The following is a 25160-nucleotide window of genomic DNA, read 5'->3' as shown; positions in this document are numbered from 1 at the left end:
TATATTATGTAACATACCTTCATAGGCTATGTTATAACTAAGGCGCGGTGACCTTAAAATATCCCACGTTTTTAAAAATTGTGTGATTTCTCCCTTTTCTCCCAACATTTCCCTAACATCATCGATTTTTCCATCGACCGTGAAAAAAGTTCCCTGAATCTGGCAACACCATTCTTGCTAGAGATAGGCAAAAGTAACACAACAGTTATTTTGGAACTGTTCCATATTCGGAACTGATCTCTAAATGAACAGTACGCCGGAACATCCTGTTCCGAAAGAACGGTGTTCCGTATCGCCTGCACTCAGCTGGATTGGTCCAAGGGCGATATCAACGGTCTGGATTGCTCTAGGTATTTCAGAAACGCGCATGTTGCGCTGGTTGGCAGATTGTTTCGACCCTGAGCGAACGTGGGTGCTAGTTCTCTACACTGGTTTCGATAATCTTTGATGTTAGTCATTGGCTGCAATGAACAGCAGGTGAACATCAAGGTTAGGAGAAGGGAACCCACGAAATATGAAATTGTAAGAGAGGCGCATATTAGTCAGCAGTTTGACACACATTGAATATGTGGTAAGTATGCATGACGCTGATCACTTAAATATGAATTCTCGCTCCCTTAAACCAGGTGTAGCGTCAAAGAATTGTTTTACCTCGATTTACAGATGTTTTCTTGTGTTATCCACTATAATTTGTTCATCAGAAGTGTTAGAAATATACTATATATATATACCGGTACCTATATAGAACATGATGTACTAGGCCTGCCATACCTGCTATCTTAAGCCAGATAAAATCCTTACTTAAAATATAAATTGTTGGGTTCTTCTGTCTCTCGAAACCAATTAAATGAAACTTATAAAATTCCTGAAGCAATATACATTTAACAACAGAACAAATCTGAAAATGAATTTAAGTAAGGCGTTTCTTCTTTCATTAATATCCAATTCGTTGCGATAAAACCATTTTTGTGGGTTTTATAGAGACATCACAATTAAAGCATGAAAATAGCAGTGGGGGCTGACGCTGAGGGGACAACTATCGGTTTGGCATTTCTGAGGTTCGTTGATATTTTCTAATTTCCCACTACCTAAACCTATCACTGTAATTCTAGAACTGTTATTTTTCGGAACAGGAACAACCGGAACTGTTCTAGAAAAAGAGCAACTTCGCCCGTCTCTAGCTCTCAGTTAGATCTTTAAACAACCACGGTAAATCCCATAACGAACTGTCATGCTAGATTTGATCGTTGTTTTTATACGTCGAATTTTATACATGTATTTCGTCGAAGTAAAATTGACCATATCTGTATTCAGGACTGCAAAAGTTAATAATACATGCCTCAAACCGAGCTAAATGTTGTTTGGTACTTTTGTACTATAATTACTAGTTGTATGTATTACTAACTGTATATTAAATAGCTTAAAGTTGTGTCTGTCATTGAAGTGTTAGGTTTTATACAATTTCAATAGTGGTGCCACCTAGCGAAGTTAAGTAGCACGAGAAGGGAATGAGCCACGGCTGGCTGGATCCCTCGCTGCACTCTAGCTAGAACGATGCATCAAGTCGGCCGTGGACAGAACACATCATAGGTATCGGCAACGTGTCCATGTAATTGACGATTATTTAATGAGCGAATATTTCAACATATATTCTATATTAACTATTAGTGTCTCTCTTTTATGTCCATAAAATATAAAATTAGGTTTCCAAAAGCCAATTTTGCGAATATAAAAGAAGTTATGGAATTGGGAACAACCACTGATTGCCTATGCTAAAACGTCCTAGGACCTTTTTCAATCTAGTGATATCAAGCTCAAACGTAGCCTAAGTCGAGTACATCTAAACCAACCGAAACCATCCAAGCAGAAACATCAGCCACTCATACCAACCTACAACCGGCCGCATCTCCACCTATTCAATCAGCACTGTCACTGATCCACAACACTACTGAAACAAATACCTCCGCCAGGGTTCGAACTCGAACCACCGCAAGAAAGCATAACGTCCAACAATCCCTACTAATAATGTGCTCCAACTGCTTGAACCACTCAGCTCCTGAGTGTTAGAACCCCACCCGCTACAACCGTTGTGGTGATCATTACCGCCACTCCGTTTGCAAGGTACCTTGGGTCCAGGCGAAGTGTGCGAATTGTCTCGGCCATCACGCAGCTTCGTACCCTGGCTGCCCCTTCTTCAAGAACGCTATTAAGGCACATTATACTCCCCGTCAACTAAATTCAAGACTTCAACCAGTCTCTCAACAAACCGCGACTCTACTAAGTCTCAATCTCACACCCCCACCACAACTCCTAACCCGCAATAGCAATAATTCAAGTCGCACAACCTCACCGTACCATAGAACTTCTAAAATTATTACTTTCCCTCCTGAGAAACTCATGCTAATCCCAGACTCCGCTCCTCTCCTTCCCTCTTAACACTGCATACCTTAACAAACGCCTGGCATCCCACACAATTTCTCGTAGCCTACATAAACGGGCCAGAACAGATGACACACTCCTTCGTGCACCATGCTCTAAAACCTCAATAGCCCTCTTCCCTCCAAAAATGTCGTGATAGTCTTCTTCTTCTTCTTCTTCTTCTATCCTGGCCATATATGCACCCATAAAACGGGCACTCCCGAGCTCACTCAGGGTCGGCTCGTCTGACTCGGAGAGAGTATGTCCGACACATATCTAACGGCACTTCACTTTTCCTTAATTCAGCCTCATCAGTTTGTTTCTATGTTGCCTTAGGACGTCCTCTTCCTCTCTACGGCTCTTGGATAGAAAGAGCCTTCTGTACTGAATGGTGTTCAGGCTGTTTTTCCTCAGTCTTGTAGCTGATGGGCAAAACTTTAAAGGATCCTCGCACTTTGCCATGCAGAATGACTCCCGCCGACCATCGCAATATCCGCATCTCTGTAACATGCATTTGCTGGTCATGCTTTTTCTGCCTTTCCCAACTTTCGGAGCCGTACGTGAGGGTAGGCCGAACAGTGGTTCTGTAAACATTGCCCTTTAATTTTATCGGCATCCGCTTATCACACAGAACACCAGTAAGAGACCACCACTGAAGCGGTGCTTGACATCTGCGTCAATATTACCACCCGTTGTGACTGATCAGGATATTTGAATTTGTCTGTCATCATCAGTGGTTCTCCAGCAAGAAATTTGGTATTGTGTGGGCCCACTTGCCCTGGCTGCGCAAAGTTGAAGAACATGCACTCTGTCTTCTTGCGACTTATCCTTAATCAATTTGTGTCTAGTATTACTCCCCATCGTTCCAAGACTGCCTAAAACTCCTGACGTGACTAACCAAACAAAGCAATATCGTCAACATAAAGAATGGTCCATGGCAGGTCTATCATCAGCTGCTCCGTTGAGGAGTACCGGGCTCAATGCCGACCCCAGATGTACATCAACATCAACACGGAAATAATCTGAAACACCTGCAGTGGTTTTCAGCATAGTAGATAGACGGAGGTACATATCTCGGATTATCTTCACATACACCTCAGGAACGTTATGATGTTGTAGTGCTGTCCAATAAAAATCTCTATAAATGCGACCAAAGACTTTCTCCAGATCGATAAATACCATACGGAGGTCTTTACATAGCTCACAGTGTTTCTAAATCAAGATCCGCAGAACCTGAATTGCGCCACTTGTTTAAATACCTGGTATAAAGCCACACTAGTTCCAATGGGTATTAATCAAACCCTTGATGCAGTCTCCCATGACGCGCTCCCAGATTTTGAATGTGCGTGAAGTGAGTTTGATGCCTTGGTAATTCTCATAATCCCAGACATCACCCGGACATCCAGCATGCTTTTAACGCAGTCTTTCTCTCCTGGACCTTATATTTCCACCAAAAGGTTTCCTTGTCTATTTTCAGTCTTCCATTAGAAACTCCAAGGTGAAGCCTTTCCTACTGGTCCAGTACTTCTGGAATCTCATCCAAATTTGATCTGGGGTATCGTCGTTTTCCTGCATATCCGGAACCACAGGACAACAATTCGACACCATCATGATAGTAACTACTCTGACATTGGAAATCCAGCGAGGATTTTATTGAACAATTTCTTCAACCACTCATTTCCTTCGGTACCTAGGACCTTCCATAGTTCAGCTGGAATATTATCAGTGCCAACCGCTTTGCCGTTCTTCACCTTTGACGCAGCTACTGAAATGTTTCGGGGAAACTCCTCATTTAGCATTCCTTCGAAATACTTCTTCCAGCGCTTGTTAATGGCTTTATTATTAGTCAGTAATGTTCCCCGATCATCATGGTTATACTTGGTGGCGACAATATCCCTGGATTGTCCTTCGCGCTGAGCAACGGCCTTGCAGATCCGATGCACACCCTCTGGTGTCTCCAAGTCGTCATAGAGGACTTTCTGCACTTCACTTTTAGCTACTGCTACGACTCTCTTGACCTGCTTTTTGATGATCTTATATTCTTCCTTTAGGTCTCGCCCACTCTGGTTGTACTCTTTCCAGCATGCTTTTAACGCAGTCTTTCTTTCCTGGACGTTATATTTCCACCAAAAGGTTTCCTTGCCTATTTTCAGTCTTCCATTAGAAACTCCAAGGTGATGCCTTTCCTACTGGCCCAGTACTTCTGGAATCTCTTCCAAATTTGATCTTGGGTGTCGTCGTTTTCCTGCATATCCGGAACCACAGGACAACAATTCGACACCATCATGATAGTAAATTCGGCCGAACTTTAACCAGTGAAACAAGTAGTCTTCCAATCCATCATCGTGGACATAGGATCCTTCTTCGAGGTCGGCGGTCTCAAGTTCAACACCACTTGGGTGCCGTGGCACCAGTGGAGGGGTAGCAAACGAGTATGGATTTGGATCCCCCGCCCCACTATTACTCAACCACACACCCAACCCGCCCACGACACATCCAGTCTCATTGATCTGCTCCTAACCATCCTAAACAACCACACTAGCACTAACTGAGGGCAACCTCGGTGGATTGAGTAGCCGAGAACCTGAACAAATCAATCAAGTTTCCAACCCACCACCCAAGCCATGTAAACCCCCTCCCCCACCAGGTCATCCCAACCTAAACTCCCCCGCCAAGGCTTTCTCACTTCTTCTTAAACATGAGCTCACCCCAACTGCTTCCCACCGAGACAATAAACCACCAAAGCTGCGTCAGATGCAGCACTGATGAAAGTAGCAGAGTCACGGCGCACTGCTATTGGCCGATAACTAAAGCTGCATTTTCTAAAGTAATATCCGCAACACAACTTTACAACATAAGATAAGTCGCACGTAAAAATATGCGATATTTCTCCCAAATGCAACTCCAAAAGCATAGTCATCTCTCGTAACCGGCCTGGCACGATCTCTCATAAAACGCACGTATTGAAATGACTATGACAACCTCTTCGATGTCAATGAAATCATCAATACCTTTCATCCTAGAAGGCACGTCACAAAGCCCACTTTCATTCGGCTTTGATGTGAGTACCGAGAGTTTAAAAACTATAAAAACAAAAATGTTATACTTCTGTCCATAAATATATATTAGAATGCTTAAACAAAGTCTAAGTATTAGTTTTTGATTTTACAGTTAGTCCTTTTGCACATGCTGTATAGTATAAGAGGGATATAGTTTGCATTAAAGTTGTGTTTGTATTTCTTTCTTTCTTTCTTTCTTTCTTTCTTTATTTCTACCTTTGTTGATCTGGTTACCCCCCAGGGTTGGTTTTTCCCTCGGACTCAGGGAGGGATTCTACCTCTACCGCCTCAAGGGCAGTGTCTTGGAGCTTGAGATATGACTTAGGGGATACAATTGGAAAGGACTTAATTCATTCCATCCCTGACCCGGTCACTGACTGGAAAACAGGTTGCAGTTTTCCATTTTCATTGACTGCCAACGTATGCTTGCTCTATAAATGCTGTACTACTACCGTTTAAATCCGACACAGATAAAACAGATTGAACATACAGTGCAACCTTGGATTGCGAGCATAAAGTTCCGCCAACATGCTCGTAACCCAAATCGCTCGTATATCAAAGCAAATTTTCCAATAAGAAACTATTGAAACTCGGATGATTCGTCCACAACACAAAAAAATTTATTCGCATAACATTTCTAAAACAAAATATAACGTAAAACAATTAAACTGCACTTTACCTTACGATAGAATCATTGTTGATGTGAGGGAGACGAGAGATGACATGAGAAGTGTTACTGTGTAGCACGAATTTCACTAACGGAATCACTGCTATCGGTTGGCTCATTGGAAGTGTTTTCTTTTCGTGCAACTTTAACGAGGAACCTGTCCAATGACTGTTGCTTTTGCCCCTTTTTGAGGATTTCACGAAAATGTGACATTGCATTGTCATTGAACAGATTCATCCACTGTAATCATCTCCTTCTTCCGACCGAATTCCTTTTTAGCCTTCTTTTCGTTCACAGGGCCCATCGTTGCAGAACATTTATATCACAGATGACTGAAACAAAACATGTACACTCGTACGGTGTTGACTATTCGAGCGAGGCACGCCAACTGAGGTCCAGCGCGGGAAATGATTACACACACTTTCCCAGGAAAGAGAGTGGCAGGAGGATCCTCTTCAAGTGACCAAACCATCTCAATCTTGATGTTGCTAGAATTTTGTTGAGTGGTTTCACTTGGATGCCTTCACAGACCTTTTCATTCTGGATCTTATCTCATCTCATTTTCTGCAGCACTGACCCCAGGACTTTCATTTCCACAGCCTGAAGTCTGTTGTTATCCCTTCTGTTGATGGTGTAAGTTTCCAGATCATATGTTATTATTGGTACAAAGTAGGCCTGATGCAAAGTTTTCTTAGAAATAAAAGGAATTTGGCTGTCCCAGAGGAGGTTCCTGACTTGATGGTAAAAATGAAGTCCTTTCTGAATCCAATTGGTGATTTCATCTGAGCAACCCCAATCTCGAGTTACAATGCTGCCAAGGTACTGGAACTGATAACTTCTGCTACCTTCTTTCCATCCAGCATAATATTCATACTTCTTCTTTGTCTACTAACCCTCATTACTGCAATCTTCATAGGGCTAATTTTTAGGCCTTAACTCCTTAAACTCAAGAACCATAAAATGAATACATTTTGCTGTATATTTATGCACAAGCAGGCCAAAACCAGAAAGTATTTCAAAATTTCAAAATACTGCTCTAATAATAATGTTATTTGCTGTACATCCCACTTGAGATAAAGAAGAAGAGCTGCTCGACTAAGTGGTATGTTAGGGGATAATTTGATGAAGGACCGCCTATTCAATGCTTTCCACGTTTAATGTGGTTATTACCTGCATGATTTTATGTAGACTTGTCTAGGTCAGGTACATGTTTCACCCATTATTTTGGGCGTCTTCGGCCTGTATACAACTTTTGGGTCAAGGTTTGGGACCTTTTTAACCAATATAAACATACCAATATATACACTGTGTGCAATGTATGCATTGTATACAATATATACAAACATTAATGAACTTTTAAGATGGGTAGCATGGGGTAGTACGGTTGGGTTTTTTTGGTCCTAATCTGTCTAATGTGAGGGGTGTCCAAAACTAAAATGGATCTTCTTTTTGGTAAAGAGGATTACATATCGGGGTTTAAGTGACCCCTATATCATATCATGTTCTTGACGTACCGTGTCTGTTGACAGGATGTGTCGTCAACAATAAGAAGATCCATTTTAGTTTTGGACATTTTTCATATTGGATGGATTGGGATCAGAAAACTTGACTGTATTGACTTGTGTTGCCAATCTTGGGGGTTCATTGATGTTTGAATATATTGTACATAGTGTGTATATTGTGTATAGTGTATATATTGGTATATTTGCGTTGGTTAAAGGGGTCCCAAACCTTGACCTAAAGGTTGTATACAGGCTGGGGATGCCCAGAATAATGGGTGAAACATGTACCTGACCTAAGTGGGTCTACATAAAGTCATGTAGATAATAGCCACATTGAGCGTGGAAAGTGTTGAATGGGTGGTTTTTTATTGGATTATCCTTGATATCTATGCCTAACATCATCTTCAATACGGAACAATAATGAGAGTTATTACTTGTAAGTGGTGTGTTCCGAGCTGTCAGCGGAGAAATGGCGTGGAATGACATTAGTAGACGAATAAGTTTGAGTGGCATTTATAAAAGTAGGAATGATCACAATATGAAGATAAAGTTGGAATTCAAGAGGACAAACTGGGGCAAATATTCATTTATAGGAAGGGGAGTTAGGGATTGGAATAACTTACCAAGGGAGACGTTCAATAAATTTCCAATTTCTTTGAAATCATTTAGGAAAAGGCTAGGAAAGCAACAGATAGGGAATCTGCCACCTGGGCGACTGCCCTAAATGCAGATCCGTATTCATACATACATTCAAAGGCACAGGGGAGGTGAAAACGTACGTAATCGTGACGCTCGTATTGCGAAACCTCACTCGCTTATCAAGTCACAATTTATTTAAAATATTTCCTCGTCTTGCAAAACACTCATAGACCAAGTTACTTGCAATACGAAGTTCCACTTCTGTGGTAAAAGTGTGCGTGTTTCGTCTGAGGGTTCAATCAAGCAATGAATCAAACTTCCGGAGGTTGTTCAGGGATACCATCTGAGTATATTGGTATAAGTGACCCGTGGTTCTTACAGAGTGATTGCATTTCGTTCAGTTTGTTAACCCGGTTAGTTTTTACCTGTACTACACCGAAAATAATAAATGCTAGGTCTTGACAACCGCCGCCATGTCGGAATTTTTTTCTCGCGGCCTATGAAGACTACGATGCCGTTATCTTGGCGGTCATCTAGTGGAGGTGAGTTGCAACAGAAGGGACAAGGCACATTAAGAATCTCAACAATCTTATTGCCCTGTTCAGCATAGCAGCTAAGGCCACATGGGCGAGGTAGTAAGCTCAATAAATTTGGTGAGCGGTTTACAATAATAAAATATTTTGTGTTTTAAAACATTTTTGGAGCTTGATTCTAATACGGTTCATAAACTGCAAATTCATCTAAAAAAATCGTGAATATTGCTGCATAAAATTTAGGTATGACGGAATTTTCCTATATCTAAGGCCTATGAGGTGGAAACATATAAAACTCATAAATGAAAAGTCGTATGGCTTTTAGTGCCGGGATATCCCAGGACGGGTTTGGCTCGCCAGGTGCAGGTATTTCTATTTGACTCCCGTAGGCGACCTGCGCGTCGTGATGAGGATGAATTGATGATGAAGACAACACATACACCCAGCCCCCGTGCCATTGGAATTAACCAATTAAGGTTAAAATCCCCGACCCGGCCGGGAATCGAACCCGGGAACTTTTGAACCGATGGCCAGTACGCTAACCGTTCAGCCAACGAGTCGGACTAAAACGCATAAATAACTCCTTAAGATGTAAACAGGATCTATATTTCTCAGTTCAAATGTGGAACCCCATACGGCCGTAGACTGATCGTAATGCAAATAACGTGCAGTAAACATTGCTGAGATTGTTAATGTCAGAGAAAATGTCACAGTTACTAAAATAAAGGAATGAAATTCGGCTTGTACACCAACTCATTTCAAGTGGGTGGAAATATTCACTAATTTTGAAGACAGGAATATTGGCTTCAGGAATATAGGTGATATTGTAGAATTTATTTTAAGATTGTCTGTTACAAATGCTCCTACAGAACGGATATATTTATTAATGAACAGCTTTGGACAATTGCAAAATCCTGGCTAAAGCCTGAAAATATAAAACACATGGTTATCACTAGGTGCAACTTGATTATAACTGCGTAGAGTTGTATGACATTGTTTACGGGGACTCCAGAAATAAGTAGGATAATCTGAAGAGAACAGCATTTACATACTGGAAAACCTCAACATTTATATGAACTAAGCCAACAGTAAAAAGAAAAAAAAAATACTTTCATCTTAAAACGCTGGTCAATAGAGCAAACGCCTGAAAAGACTTACATCTGATATGTTTTTGACATGCTCTGTTGGTGAAAATATCTAATTCCCTCCATGGGAATTTAGAATTTTCCATTCGGAATTGCTAGGCGGGCAATAATTCCATTGTGGAGATTTATCTCCCGTATGCAGTTATCAGACTGTGCCTCATATATAGGCTTCTGATAAGCTCACCTGCATACACCCAGCGTCAGTGGGTAGGGTATAACACATCCCACTCTGACGAGTCTAGTGTCAGACCGAAGACGAAATGCCTCACATCTGATATGTTCTTGAATTTTCATCACGTGCGGACTAAATGATGAAGGAAATCAGCAGAAAAAAAAAAACAACAACAATTCTCTAGGTGCAGAAAAATTAATATATTATAGGAAAATGTGATCGAACAAGTGGCTGTGCGGTTTGAGTTGTGTAGCTATCAGCTTGCATTCGGAAGATAGTGGGTTCGATTCCATTGGCGGCAGCCTTGACGATGGCTTTCTGTTTTTTCCCACTTCCACACAAGCCAGATGCTGGGGCAAATTAAGAAAATTCGGTAATTATTGTTATTGAAACATATTACTTCCTTTTTTATAGCATCTAAAAATCAGAGTGCTTTTAAGTTTTATCAGGCTGTAGTGAGTAATAATGTATGATTCGTTGTATGCTTTTTGCGCTTTGTATCGCTTAAAAGGGACGAGAGAAATCGGCTATCAAGTTCGCTGCTAGATCATATTTACGATCAGGTCCTGCTTTTTGTCTCTGAATATCTGGTCACCCTAACCAAACCCCATGGTACAACAGCCTCGAAGTGCCATGGCCTACCAAGCGATGCTCAGACCGAAGCCCTGGAGGTTACGAGGTGTCGTGTGGTCAAATTCTCTCAGCCGTTATTCTTGGCTTGCTAGACCGGTGCAGCCAACACACCGTCAGATAGCTCCTCAATTGTACTCACGTAGGCTGAGTGGACCTCGCACCAACCATCAGATCCAGGTAAGAATCCCTGACCTGCCCTGGAATCGCCGGGGCCTCCGGGTAAGAGACAGGCACGCTATCCCTATACAGCGGGGCCGCCAAAATAGACAGACGTCATTTCATTTTTATACATCGATGGAATCCACATGACAGATCTTAACAAAATTTCGAAGATCTTATTTTAAATGTCAAAAATTTTAAGGTGTCTTTACAATTTTAATATTTATTTCTGATATATTAATGTTAATTTATTATTAGCAGATGATGTCCCTTAGGGGACGAAACATGTACTAGATATAATAAATTATATATTGTATTGAATAGGCGGACCGCTTAATTATAATATTTAAGTTTATCTTGAATATTCATTGATTGATCACACGACACTTCATAATCTGCAGGTATCTGGGGTGAGCAGCGGTCGCTAGGTAGCCCATAGCTCTTCGGGGCTGTTGTGACATGGGGTTTGGTATGGTTTATATTTGACAGTTTGTAAAAATGTGTACCAGGTTAATTTCTGGAGGCAAATAGAGCCGAGTGTTAAGCTAATCCCTCTACCCCATCAAGTGCCGAAGTTACGAATAGTGGAATCATTTACTGTACCTTCCAGCCCTCCAGGGGCCTTCATGACCTGTACGGAGTTTGCTTTGGTTTGCTTTGGTATTTGATAGGTTGGAGGAGGCATGATTAGTTCAGCTGCTGGCTCTCCACCCTGAAGACTGAGGTTTGAAACCCTGTCGATGCTTGGGAAAATTTATGCAGTGGCTTAGCTGCTGGCTTACAGTCCTGAAGGCTGAGGTTCGAATCCCAGTCAATTATGGATTGAAGTTTTCATCTCACTTGTCACGTAGCGTCGGCAAGGGCAACCGTCCTTAAAACTCCGGTCAAAACTGAAATGAACTAGGATGGTTCCAGGGACACCAGAAATAACTAGGATAATCTGAAAAGAGCAAAGAGCAGTATTTACATATTGGAAGCCAACCGTAAAAAGGGAAGAACTGACTTTCATTTTGAAATTTCAGCACGTACGGACTGAATGATGAAACAAATAAAAAACAATTCTCTAGGTGCAGAGAAATTAATATCCTATAGGAAAATATGATCGAACAAGTGGCTGTGGGGTTTGAGTCGTATAGTTATCAGCTTCCATTCGGGAGATAAAGGGTTCGATTCCATTGGCGGCAGCCTTGACGATGGCTTCCTGTTTCTTCCCACTTCCACAAAAGCCAAATACTGGGGCTAATTATTAAAAAATAAAGAAAAAAATACGAATCTAAATTTTAAAAAATGCATTTATGTATTGAAGGAAGGGCACAGAGTGAAATATTATACTACTCACCCACGTATATTGTAAGGACTTGGAAGCTATAAAACCTCCTGACATAAACTGCAAAATTCACTTAGCTAGATACAACTGTAAAGAATTACCTTTTAGAGGCCAGCGGACGTAGCATGTTGAATACACCGTTTCTCATCCGATCACCGCAGTTAAGCAACGTTGGGCATGGTCAGTACCTGGATGGATGACCGCTTGAGAACACCACGTGCCGTTGGCTTAATTCCTTTCACGCCTCCGTAGCGTATCGATTAGCACTTAGCTGCCGTCCTTGGAGGCCCGGGCTCGATTCACGTTGCTGCCCGAGATTCAAGAATGGCAGGAGGGATGGTATGTTGTTGAAATGGTACATGCAGCTTATGTCCATACGAGTTGACTCTGAAAAGAAATATACTGTTATGTTGCTCTAGGTCGCTCCGACACAGATATGTCTTATGGTGACCATGGGTTAGGAAAGGCCTAGGAGTGGGGAGGAAGCGGCCGTGGCCTTAATTAAGGTACAGCCCCAGCATTTACCTTGTTTGAAATGGGAAACCACGGAAAACATATTCAGGGCTGCCAACAATGGGGTTCGAACCCACCATCACCCGTATGCAAGATCACAGCTGCGCGGTCCTAACCGCACGGTCAATTCGTCCGGTCACCTGAAGAAATCTGCACCACCTCGATATGAGGACAAGAGTGCCTTTTTTTTTTTTTTATGTCACATACTTTTAAGAGATATTGTTACTTACACTGTAGCCTATATTGAAGGTATAGTAGGTTCTCGGTGTTGTTAACTGTCAAAACGTATCAAAATGTTCCTCCCTTTTCTGATGACGCTTTTTAATGTTGTCCAATGAACTAATCAATATGGAAAAGTCCTCAGTCTGAAATTTGTGGTAGACTGAAGAAAGCTTTATTATTATTATTATTATTATTATTATTATTATTATTATTATTATTATTATTACAGTTTGCTTTACGTCGCACCGACACAGATAGGTTTTATGTCGACGGTGGGATAGGAAAGGACTAGGAGTGGGAAAGAAGCAGCCATGGCATAAATTAAGGTACAGCCCAAGCATTTACCTGGTGTGAAAATGGGTAACCACGGGTAAACATCTTCAGGGCTGCCGACAATGGTGTTCGAACCCACTACCTCCCGAATGCAAGCCCACAGCTGACAGCCCTAACCGCACGACCAACTCGCTCGGTCTTCAGAAAGTTAAGAATATAGTTCTCTGTCACAGCCGCATATCCCAGAACCTACTCTTCAATGCTCCTGTATACCAGACTGGGTCCTTTATTTGACTCCATGAAATAATTACTTGTCTTTAAGTAATTCGCTAGTTGCTAGTTGTTTTACGTCGCACTGACACAGGTAGGTCTTATGGCGACGATGGGATAGGAAAGGGCTAGGAGTGGGAAGGAAGCGGCCGTGGCCTTAATTAAGGTACAGCCCCAGCATTTGCCTGGTGTGAAAATGGGAAACCACGGAAAACCACCTTCAGGGTTGCCGACAGTGGGGTTCGAACCTACTATCTCCCGAATACTGGATACTGGCCGCACTTAAGCGACTGCAGCTATCGAGCTCGGTTCTTTAAGTTATGTCAATGACTTTAGCTCCGTGAAATTGTTTAGATGAACTCAGGCTAATACACAAAAAATAAATAAAATCATTTAACCTCTAAACGATCGGATAATAAATGAGTTTTCGGAGTCCATGTTTCTCATTTTTTGTTCTATGAAACTCCATTTTTGCATTAACTGGCGGTGCTTTTGATTCAAATTAAAAAGTTATCAGGGTGGACACATGCAGATGTCACTGTGAGGTTTCTCTGTATAACTCTAATTGTCTGTTGATTGATGTGAACACTGTGTGAGCTGAATCAACTCATTGTGTGAAATGGATCAGTAATTTATTTCAACATAGAGGCTAACACTACTGCCGCTGTCAATATTAAATCAATATTTCATCCAAATAGCATTCTAAAGACGCAGGAACATAATACATTAATCCATGTGAATATCAAATTGTGTTTGTCACTCGATTTTAATTGTGTGCATACGCAATAGTATTTCATTCTCCCATATTTCTCACAATATTGATTTTGCGTTCATGGTAACCCCAAGAGTGATGTAAATTTGGTACTTAGTGGACAAGCGGAATTCTACAATATTAAAATAATTTCTCATCCACGGACAACATAAATGCGGTTTATTAATCAACGATCTTTTCTCTTTATCTCACCCTAGCCACTAGAGCTATCCTGACGCATTCCGTGATTTAAGTAAGAACTGTTCTCTGCGGTACTGAATTTTCATGACTTAATTTTACGTCGTATCAATCCACCGGTGACTTGAAGAATTTGACTCTGGTTAGTCCCTGCTGTGAAATCCAATGCAATGCTGGAGCACTTGTTGTGTGTGTTATTGTTGAGGAGATATTCCTTTTTATTTAGCTATGTGACAGTTTTCCGTTTCAAGAAGTGCGTGACCCAGAAATGGCTCCGGAAGTAAATGTTAGTTTCTCGTTCATGGATCTGTTTTAATGGGAATATGATAGGCGTACGTTAAGTATTTTCATTTTATGCTTAGTAACAAAATAATATCGCAAAAGACGAGGTTGCACGTAGGGTCATCTTGAGATACTGGAGATAAATCACCGTCACTCTCATCACTTTGTTTCAAATCATGAGCAATTTGACCGGGATCTTTTCCGTTTCACCGGTGTGTCAGAATGTGAAAGCTCCAAGCCTTAAAAAAAGGATATGAACTTGCTTGTAAATACAGTATTATATACGGAAGATAATAAACATTTCAATAATTACCCCAATAAATAAAAATCTTACTTGAGAGCAATGTAGCAAGGAATTGGTTACAGGAGATGTCAGAAGGGTGGTACTCCTCGTATTAAACAACAATCTGCCATCTGAAGGCAGCGACATTGTCGGCTTCATTCACCGTAAACGCAGCTGCCTCTGTGGAACAGCGGTAGAGTGTCGGCCTCCGGATCCCAAGATAGCGGGTTCAAACTCGGCAGAGGTAGTCGGATTTTTGAAGGGCGGAAAAAGTCCATTCGACACTCCATGTCGTACGATGTCGGCATGTAAAAGATCTCTGGTGACACATTTGGTGTTTACCCGACAAAATTCCACCGCCGTCTCAATCTCTATATACTGCCTGCTCTGTGCGGCGAGAATTGCGTTTACAGCGACATTGCAGATGGCAGCACTTACCGCACCCACAGCACATGTTGGTTAAATGAGTGTTGGTCCTAACACCAATATAAAATTAAAAATAATCCTTAACATGTTACTAATTGAGAGGATAATGCACATACAGAAACTAATATTTCACATTTGAGCTTGGCTTAAGATATAGAAACGTAAAATATATAAAATCTTACCAGTTACAGTAGATATATTAGGATCATCCTATGCTGCATGGTACATACAAATTTCAGAATTTTCTCGACACGAGTAACGGAGCACCTTCTCAGTCCTTTTCTTTCTCTTATTTACCAGCAGTGGACGCAAAAAAATGTCTATCACTATTTCGTTGACCCTTTGTTCATGACCAGTTTTCAGGATACGTTTTATAGCATATAATGCAGTGCGTGCGTTCGTCATGTCATTAAATCCACCACCCAATCTCACTGAACTAAATAGAGCTTCTATTGCGTCTCCAGAAAATCATCTAATGAGAACATTAAATAACTGATTTTTTAATAGGTAAGACACACATTCCACTATAGATTTCACCGTTCGCGAGACAGCATCTGCCGTCTCATTAGTCAGACACTTCAGTTTTTCACGTTTTGATTCCAACCGAATTATTTTAACGTACTCGATGAAATCATCATTCAACCATTGTAAGTATTTTATCTGCTTGCGAATAGAAATGCACACAGTCTGGATTGTTTTGCCGAAAGGCGTTACAGTAATCATTTCTGAACTAAAAGGGATAGATCGTAGACTCTACGCCTTTAATGGAAGTAGGCAGCAGCGCTAGAGAACTTATTTGAAAGTCGGATTACAAGAAAACACAACAGTTTATTCGCGAGAGCAGGAGATTTTACAATATCTGTGCCAAATACACCTTCAACATTGACTACGCAAAGGAACTTGTCACTGGTTCGGTCGTAGAGTAGCCGTACCTAATTAGCCATTTAATCTGCGATCACTGTTACACTCCTATCTGTTGGTCTAAGACTTTTACATTCAGCTCTAAGTGTCTCCTTCACTAATTGGGAAATCCCGACAAACACCATCAACATTTTTCATTTAGGCTACCTGTCCAGAGTACTTTGTGACGGAGCTGACACTAGACCAGCAGTCCTGCCATATTCGTAACCGTTTGGGATACTATTCCCCACGCCACATAGTACCGCGTGATTTGTTCTGACTGCCCGTATTTTGTCTTGCGAAAATTATGGATTTGATTTTTAAAAACGGTCGTTTTTCCTTTGTTCGCCTGCTTCCTTTATTTTATTCAGACGATCAATTTCTGGGTTGTCTTCGAATTGTCTCTGTAGTCTTTTAACTTTATTATGATTAGTCATCAGCTGTTATCGCAGTCTCAGAATTCTTGATCGGAGCCTCTAATGTCTGATTTTCTGATCACTGCTGTCATTCTTACTCGTTGGAATCGTTGTTCAAATTAATTTCGTACTCGTCATCCATTGTATATCCTGCGGCTGAAGAGCTTGTTTCATCACAGATTTCTTCCGAAGAAATACCTTGTCACTGTCTGGTCTTTCGTGGAGCTATTTTTCTGGTTTGAATGTAATGGGGATAATTCGAAGACCGACTATGCACTCTCTCTGGCTTCAATATTTTTTTCTTTTAGTTTTATCTTTTATCTTCATCTCTAAAATTCAGGCTACAATTTTCTCGAAGTCTTTACTTGCAGGGATAACAGGGATAACAGGAATCCTCACACCTGAAAAATTTGGATTTCCTGTTTTGATATACAGTGAGGAACACAACAATTAATCATTTTACAATCAGAGACACACAAATAAATGCTCGATGCATACGCACTGGAAGAGAATAACGTGGGTACGGAGATAAGTTGGGTGCGTTAGCTGGCGCCCCTAGCGGAGGTTTGTGACACTAAGAGCTCACGCTGAGAAGCATGTTAAGCGCATAGCATAGAGCAGGCAGTATATAGGATTGAGACGGCGGTGCAAAATTCATTAAATCTCAGCCATAGACGCCCAAGAGAGTTTCGGTTTACTCGGTCTGCCATCTAGTGGGGGCCTAGAGTAAAACGGAACGTCGAAATTGACGAGCAGACAGCCAGATGGCGTCAAATTGAAATGTCTGCACACGGTAGCTGAGGCCATACGATTATTATTATTATTATTATTATTATTATTATTATTATTATTATTAATATTATTACCGTAAACGCGCAAGTGGTTCCCGCGCAAAAATGTAGGTTAGACAACAATGCGAACACAGGATGACCCGAAGAGATATGAATGGAAGATGCAAAAAAACTTCCTTCGGGTTACCGGTGGGCCGATCGAAATTAGCATTATGCCTCGATCGTTTACTTCAATAGGAACTCTATGCTGCCATTAGTTATCGACAATTTGTAAGTAGGACATAGTTACTTACTTCGCAATTCTGGGAAGTTCTCACCGACGGATAAGAGTAACATGCTTCGGGACACATGGTGACTCGAACCGCAAGGAACGTGTTAATGCCGGATAACCTTTCTGAAACTATATCATAATCTACTACCAGCTTTTGAACCTCGGTCGTCTGAATTGAGAGCCAGACAGATAATTAAAAATAATGTTATTGTCTTTACGTCCCACTGTCGTCTTTTGCATATTAATAATAATGTTATTTGCTTTAGATCCCACTAACTACTCTTTTACTGTTTTCGGAGACGCCGGGGTGCCGGAATTTTGTCCCACAGGAGTTCTTTTACGTGCCAATAAATCTATTGACACGAGGCTGACCTATTTGAGCACCTTCAAATACCACCGGACAGAGCCAGGATCGAATCTGCCAAGTTGGGGTCAAAAGGCCAGCGCCTCAACCATCTGAGCCACTCAGCCCGGCCTTTTGCATATTAATGTGAACAGAGATACCTTTAGAATTTTTTTTTTGAATTTTTTTGCCTCTCATCAAAGTTACTTCTTATTAAACAATATTCTAGTATTTGATATGTCTACCTTTGGCTTTAATTAACACTTCCACTCGCTTCGGCATAGAGTCAATGAGTTTCTGACGTATTTCCCTTATTTCTTTATTTCTTGGTCACGAAACCACACTCTCTCTACAGCACAAAGCATATTTTCCTTGGTAGTACAGTCCATTTTCCTCATCCGTTTCTTGATAATTGCCCAAAGATTTTCTATAGTTTTAATGTCCAGTAAATTTCCAGGCCAGTCCAAACACTGGAAACCATTTTTCATCAGGAAATCGCTGACTTTTTTCGATACATGGCGAGTGAACGAGCAGTTCTTGAGCCAATCTCTTCAGTTCTGGGGCAGCTTTTCTCTCTAAAATTGGGATGTACTTGCCGCTGTTCATCATTCCATCAACAGGGACCAAACATTTAGGGATTGTGAGTGTAAAAACAGCCCTAAAACATTTATTTGGAAACTTTAATGTCTGTCTGACGTGCTCTGCGAAAATGTCTCATTATTGTTTCTCCTTACATTTGAAACTGACTTTCAACACTGAATAAGACCCTTGGACACGCTTCTTGTGTCCATTTCTGATATTTTCTTGCCCATTCCAATCTCTTTTCATTCATGGTACACGTTGATATGTGTTTCCTGAAAGGTCTTCGATCTTTCCTTCCAGCTTCTAAAAGCCGTCTTTTGAATGCTGCACGCTCCAAATCTTTTTGTAAATCGAAACTATTCTTTTCAGAATGAATTTTGCTTGTTCTGATGAGATAGGCATCATCTTCCCTAGAGGGTTTCCCTTTACAGCGACATCACCCTTGCCATTAAGGTGAAATGCGCCCAGTTTCGTTTTCCCTACTAATTAAATTACAAACAGCACCCAAACTTACATTAAATTCAGCTGATATTTATCTCTGAGTGATACCACTACATTCGTGGAGGATTATAATCTTACTTCTCTTCTTTAGTGTGATACAAATTATGACTGATTAAATATACTCACTGAATGCAGTTTCAATCACTGTGGTCTAGCTCCTGAGGGAGCAATAGTTTCGTCTTTCGCCGCATAGCGCTGCAAGAGTACAATCGGAGCACTTCGGAAAACACCGGTGAGTTTGTCGCTGCGTAGCTCAGTAGGAAGTTGAATCAAGATATTGTAGTTGGTTGAATGTAATTCTTCGAGCACAAGACGACAGTGGTGGTAACCATGATAATAAGATTGAGGTTCAGTTTTGCCTGTACCCCTGAACATTTAAGTGATCGAATCGAATATCCGTGAATGTGGTGAATTATTCGGTACAACAAATCATGTTTTTCTTCCAGTGTGAGAAATTCAGTCATCAACGACAAAAATGTATTCAGAAATTAATGAAGTTGGGTTTTCCACTGCCATTGAATGTATCTTGTGTGTTATATAATCCCATAATTCAATTGACAGAGTTAACGCTTCATTTCCTTCAGGAAAGCAAATTAACAGTGTAACTCTACTAATATAAGTAACAAACTCCTTTATATGTGATTCGGTCTTGTATGTCTGGTAGTTAAATGTCGTGATAAATCAAATCACACTGGCAAGAAGGTATAGTACCCTGTATCTTTGTGTATTTTTATCCCGCTATTTTAATATATATCCCATCAACAAGAATCTACTTTCATAGATATGTACTTTAAATACCATAACAAGATATTCAGAATCACCCTTAATATAAGAATTGTAAATATTAAAGAGGTTCAGTGGCTGGATGGAGGCCATATAAAACACGGTGTCCAATAACGATCAAGAAGAGAAGAAGAATAATTAATTCTTCGAGGCAGCAATGCAGTTAGGGGTTCGTAGCCGTGAGCTTGCATTCGAGAGTTAGAACCCCGCTGTCGGCAGCTCTGAAGATGGATTTCCGTGCTTTCCCATTTTCACATCAAGCACATGCTGGGTCTGTAAAATTAACGCCACGGCCGCTTCCTTCCCACTCCCAGCCCTTTCCTATCCCATCGCCGCCATAAGACCTATCTGTGTCGGAGCGACGTAAAGCCAATTGTAAATGTACAGGCCTATACACACACTATGGAGTATTTTCATTTCAACCAGGACGTGAACTCTCCAGTCGCAACGATCTGACTCGTCTGAACTCTTCTTGAATTACTGTGTGATACATTTATTTATCTCTATTAAACGTGATAGAATTACCACTCTTCTACATAAAACGTAATTTTTAAACTTTCTAATGTGCTTTTATGGGAAGTCCGAGACCTTGGAACGAAACGAGACTTCGTCTCTACAGCAACGCTAGTATTCCGAGTCGCCTGCATCTTCGAATAATCCAGTGAAATGGTGGTAATCATGACATAAAGGTGAAAAAGAATTTGTTATTGTGTGCAAGTTATTCTCGTAATACCAATTGAAATCGTGCTGAGGAACGGAGGGATAGCCTGACATCTAGCGTCACTATTTGAACTACTGCTCCGATTATCTTCTTTTAGCGCTATGTGGCAAAACACTAAACTATTGCTCTCTCAGGAGCTAGACTCTTGTGTTTCAAACAGCTACCAAAACATGCCAACTTGAACTTACAACAATGGGTATCCATGCAGTTGTTAAGAAACAGTTGTTACCTCTTTATTACTTAGAAAACTAAATTTACCTGCTTGTACAGATTAATATGCGCAAACTGTACCTTTACGATTTCCGGAGACGCCGAGGTGCTGGAATTTAGTCCCGAAGGACAGAAAATCTACCGACACCGGACTGAGCCAGGATCGAACGTGCCAAGTTGGGGTTGTAAGGCCAGCACTCTGTTATTCTGAGCCACACATCCCGGTAGAAACCCACTTCACTAACGAAACTGATAAAGATGTAAATTTAAGTATTAATAATAATAATTTCTTATGGCTATTTCTAGCCGGGTGCAACCTTTGTAAGGCAGACCCTCCGATGAGGGTGGGAAGCATCTGCCATGCGTAGGTAACTACGTGTTATTGTGGTGGAAGATAGCGTTGTGTGTGGTGTGTGAGTTGCACGGATGTTGGGGACAGCATGAACCATTTTAGGTAAAATCTTCGACCCGGCCGGAAATCGAACCCGGGGACCTCTGAATTGAAGAGCACTACGCTGACCATTCAGCCAAGGAGCCGGAATTTATGTATTGAAAGAACGACACACTGTTAAATATTATCCTAACTGTTCTGCTACCTAACTGGATAACTCAGTCTACGATCAGGCAATAGTTAGACACTCAGACTATCAAACGTGAATGGCAGTCTCATCAACGTCCCTTTGTGCATGGAGACATTAATTTGCATAGCCTATGCTTAATTTACCATGCAATAGAGAGATGTTGACAGAGTAGATTCACGCTTGGACACATTTTACATTAATCCTATTTGACATGTGAATCAAGCAAGCTAATGCCGCTGTTTCTTGGAGAAATATTCACGTCCCCAGTGACTCAAACAGAGGGAAATATGTCTGGACCACAATTGCTGTACTAAAAGTTACTTCGCAACGTTAACAGGCTAGCATGTCTCATGGGAGGTTAATGGCCAGCGCTCCAGTGATCAGAGAAACAGCTCAGAGAGTTATACGGAGATATTTCCGGTCTGCTACAACGCAAGTGATTATCCGCGCTTGACAACATGTTAAATTCCTCGCTAGTTCGGAAAATATTAACATTAAAAATTAAGCCAGTTCATCTGATTCCTTGTATTTTTTAAAAACAATTTTTAAAAGTCTTCCTCCACTCGGAGGCTGCCTTACACAAAGAATACGTAACAACAATTTTATTCAAAAATAAAACAATTAAAGTAAATTATGTCTCAGTGGTGACTGAGTATCAAAAGAGAACCCCTGAGAGCTTTCAGCCCCAAGTCGATGAACTCCTTGGAAATAATCGTGAAACTCTATCATCCTCGTAGGGGCAGCCCCTCGTACCCCTCTCGTCTTCGTCGTCCAGCTCGTATTCTATGTACACGCACATATAATTGAAGTGTCTGTTTGAATTGTCAAAATAACAGCATTTTGCTAAGTTTATATTAAAGCATATGCAGTACTTATAACTAAAAAAAACAATTTTTACCGTTTTTGTATGTCTGTCTGTCTGTTTGTTCCGGATAATCTCCGAAACGGTTAGGCCAACTTTGACGGACTTGCACTGGAAGATAACTAAGGGAATAAAGAGTAACTTAGGCTACTTTGGCAGCTAACTAAGGATATAAGGAGTAGCTTAGGCTACTTTCAAATTTTCGAAACAATTAGACGGGAGGGGGGGGGGTGACGGTGGGATATATAAAAGTGATAGGCGAAATATCGAATTTGTCGTACGGGGAGGAGACAAGGCTCATTTTAATCCCCTTTGACGCAAAGAACAAAACTCCGCGGTCCCGAAAACCAGGTTTTAAGGCCCTAAAACCAACCGTTATGGAGGAATTGGCATTACACTTCCCCTGCTCTATGAATCCGATAAAGAAACGACCAGCCGTAAGCATGGCAACGTTAGCTCAATGATTCTACAGCAGCCAGCCATGTAGATCACTAAACGAGGAGTCTTGTGATGTAATCGGTTTGTCGACATGACGTACTTCTGATAAACGGTGCATGATTAAAGCGTTTCTCTGCATTTTGGCTAAGATTCAAGTATAGACTCACTGGATCTTATCTTATCTTATCTTATCCGCGATCTTATCATCCTTTTTCCTATTCTGTGTAGTGTTAATGGGTATCACAGTGTATTTATGCATTTATTTGGTGTGTTGGTTGTTGGAACGTTTTATCTTAGGAGCCTGTTTTTTAACTGATTTGAGGGCATATTTTGGTTTAATTGTATTGCCCTAAGTATCTCCATATTGTTTTTTGCTACAATTGCTCCATAGAAAACTTACTAAGAGTATATTTTGTTTGCTAACCTTCCCCGAACAACCACACACTCGATACATTTTCTTAGTCTCCATAGATACATAACTCCACTCTTCCATTAAGACGTTTCTAAGGCAACACTTCTTGGCCTACGGCTGGGAGCCATCTTGGTAGTGTGCGAAAATATAATAATAAACTAAACAAGCAGTGTCCAGTACCGCGCTTTCCCCTTCGGCATACCCTACTGCTTCCCCCATGCAACGACTTAATATCAAAAAGGCTGGCTATCGCGTGGGCTCAGTACGCACGAGCGGGCTATTGCGGATGGTTGAGTCTCAACGCGCACCGTATTTGTGTTCATTCGTATTGAGTAATTAAGTTATTATTCTTGCCTAAAAGAAAATTAAAACTCTCTAAAAACACGAAGAAGACCAAAAGTCAAAGAGTGCATTAGAATTTAGTCACGCAGGACAGAAAATCTACCGATACCGGACTGAGCCGGGATTGAACAGGTTATAGAAAGTCATCTCACAAATTGTCGATTGAGGCAATGTGAACAATGTGATCGATATCTTATGTAACTAGTATAGCGAATCGAGCACTTAGCACAGCTCCGTAAATGTGTGAGTACCATTCGTCAGTCAGAAATAAATTTTGATCGAGAAAGGCGTCCGGTTACTGCCAGATAAACAACAAGTGCTATGCGGGATATTGAAAGTGAAAACCGGCGACAACGACAATAATGACCAAATAAGAACTAATAGACGTTATATTGCATGGCAAGAAAAACATAACAGTGGGATCGATTAGGATACCTTAATAAATTATTCTGCATCATCAGAGATAGGCCCCATGAATGTTTGTTGCACTTATTGTAAAGCTTTAAGGTGGATAAATGAGTCCAAAGGACTTTGTTGCTCTTTTCGGAAAGTGTGCTTGAACTCTATTCAGCAGCTACCTGAGCCACTTAAGACTTTGTTACGTGGCAAACATGGTCAATCTCAACGTTTTATGAATCATATCAGACGTTATAATTCGGCTTTTCAAATGACTTCTTCCTGGGCAAATGAAGTTCATGAAGGGAATTATATACCCACGTTTAAAATGCAGGGGCAGGTGTATCGTGTAATATGGGTTCCCTTCTTCGAGTAGATAATGACAGAGAATCATTTTTACAAATACATCTCATTATCGATGATGTACTACAAAGGGGCGCAAGATTACAACATGTTCCAAATCTAAACTCTTCGTTAGTGGAAAGCTTGAAAAGCATGCTTATTGAAATAAACAAAACTGTTCTTCAATCTCTTAAGCCAAATTCAAACGAAAATGACTATAAAATAGTTATAAATACTGATAGGCGACCTTCAGCAGAGGACAAAGTTTGCCATAACGAACCGACAACAAACGAAGTACCTGTGTTGTTGCTGGTAAATCAATACTGTGATTAACGGGACATAGTACTTTGCAGACATGGCAATAGATTGCGGAGAATCCCCGAAACTCAGAGATGTTATGATGCCCTACAGTAACTTCTAATGTTTATTTATGGGGAAGACGGATATAACTTTTCGGTCTATCACGTCGATCCAAATGCAGGCAAACCAAATTTTCCTAAAAAATTCTGCACTACAGTACTATTGTTACCAATTAATGATTAGAGAGAATAAGTAAAATAATTTGCATTATTGAGAAAATTTCTTTAATGAATACTTGGTCGACGTATATGCTAAAATCGAAACAGAGAGGCTCATTATTTTTATACGAAATAATCGGGAAAAGCTTCGAGTTGACAATTATATTCACCTTCGAGACGAAATCAATCATAATGACAATGTAGAGGACTTGGGGAACAGGGAACTGGAAATCAAGTAGGGATGACATAAAATTGTTACAGTAAATATGTTGGAAGATA

At 40.8% G+C, this 25160-nt stretch overlaps 1 protein-coding gene and 1 pseudogene across 1 annotated transcript in view; both read left to right on the top strand.

Moving 5' to 3' along the window:
* Positions 1 to 25160, top strand: part of LOC136864385 (nephrin-like) — a 426801-nt gene that overhangs the window by 241428 nt on the left and 160213 nt on the right. The window lies entirely within an intron of this gene.
* Positions 12365 to 12483, top strand: LOC136858881 (5S ribosomal RNA; annotated as a pseudogene).

The sequence above is a fragment of the Anabrus simplex genome, chromosome 1 (assembly GCF_040414725.1).
Source record: "Anabrus simplex isolate iqAnaSimp1 chromosome 1, ASM4041472v1, whole genome shotgun sequence".
Lineage (NCBI taxonomy): Eukaryota > Metazoa > Arthropoda > Insecta > Orthoptera > Tettigoniidae > Anabrus > Anabrus simplex.
This window is presented reverse-complemented; position numbering and strand designations above follow the sequence as displayed.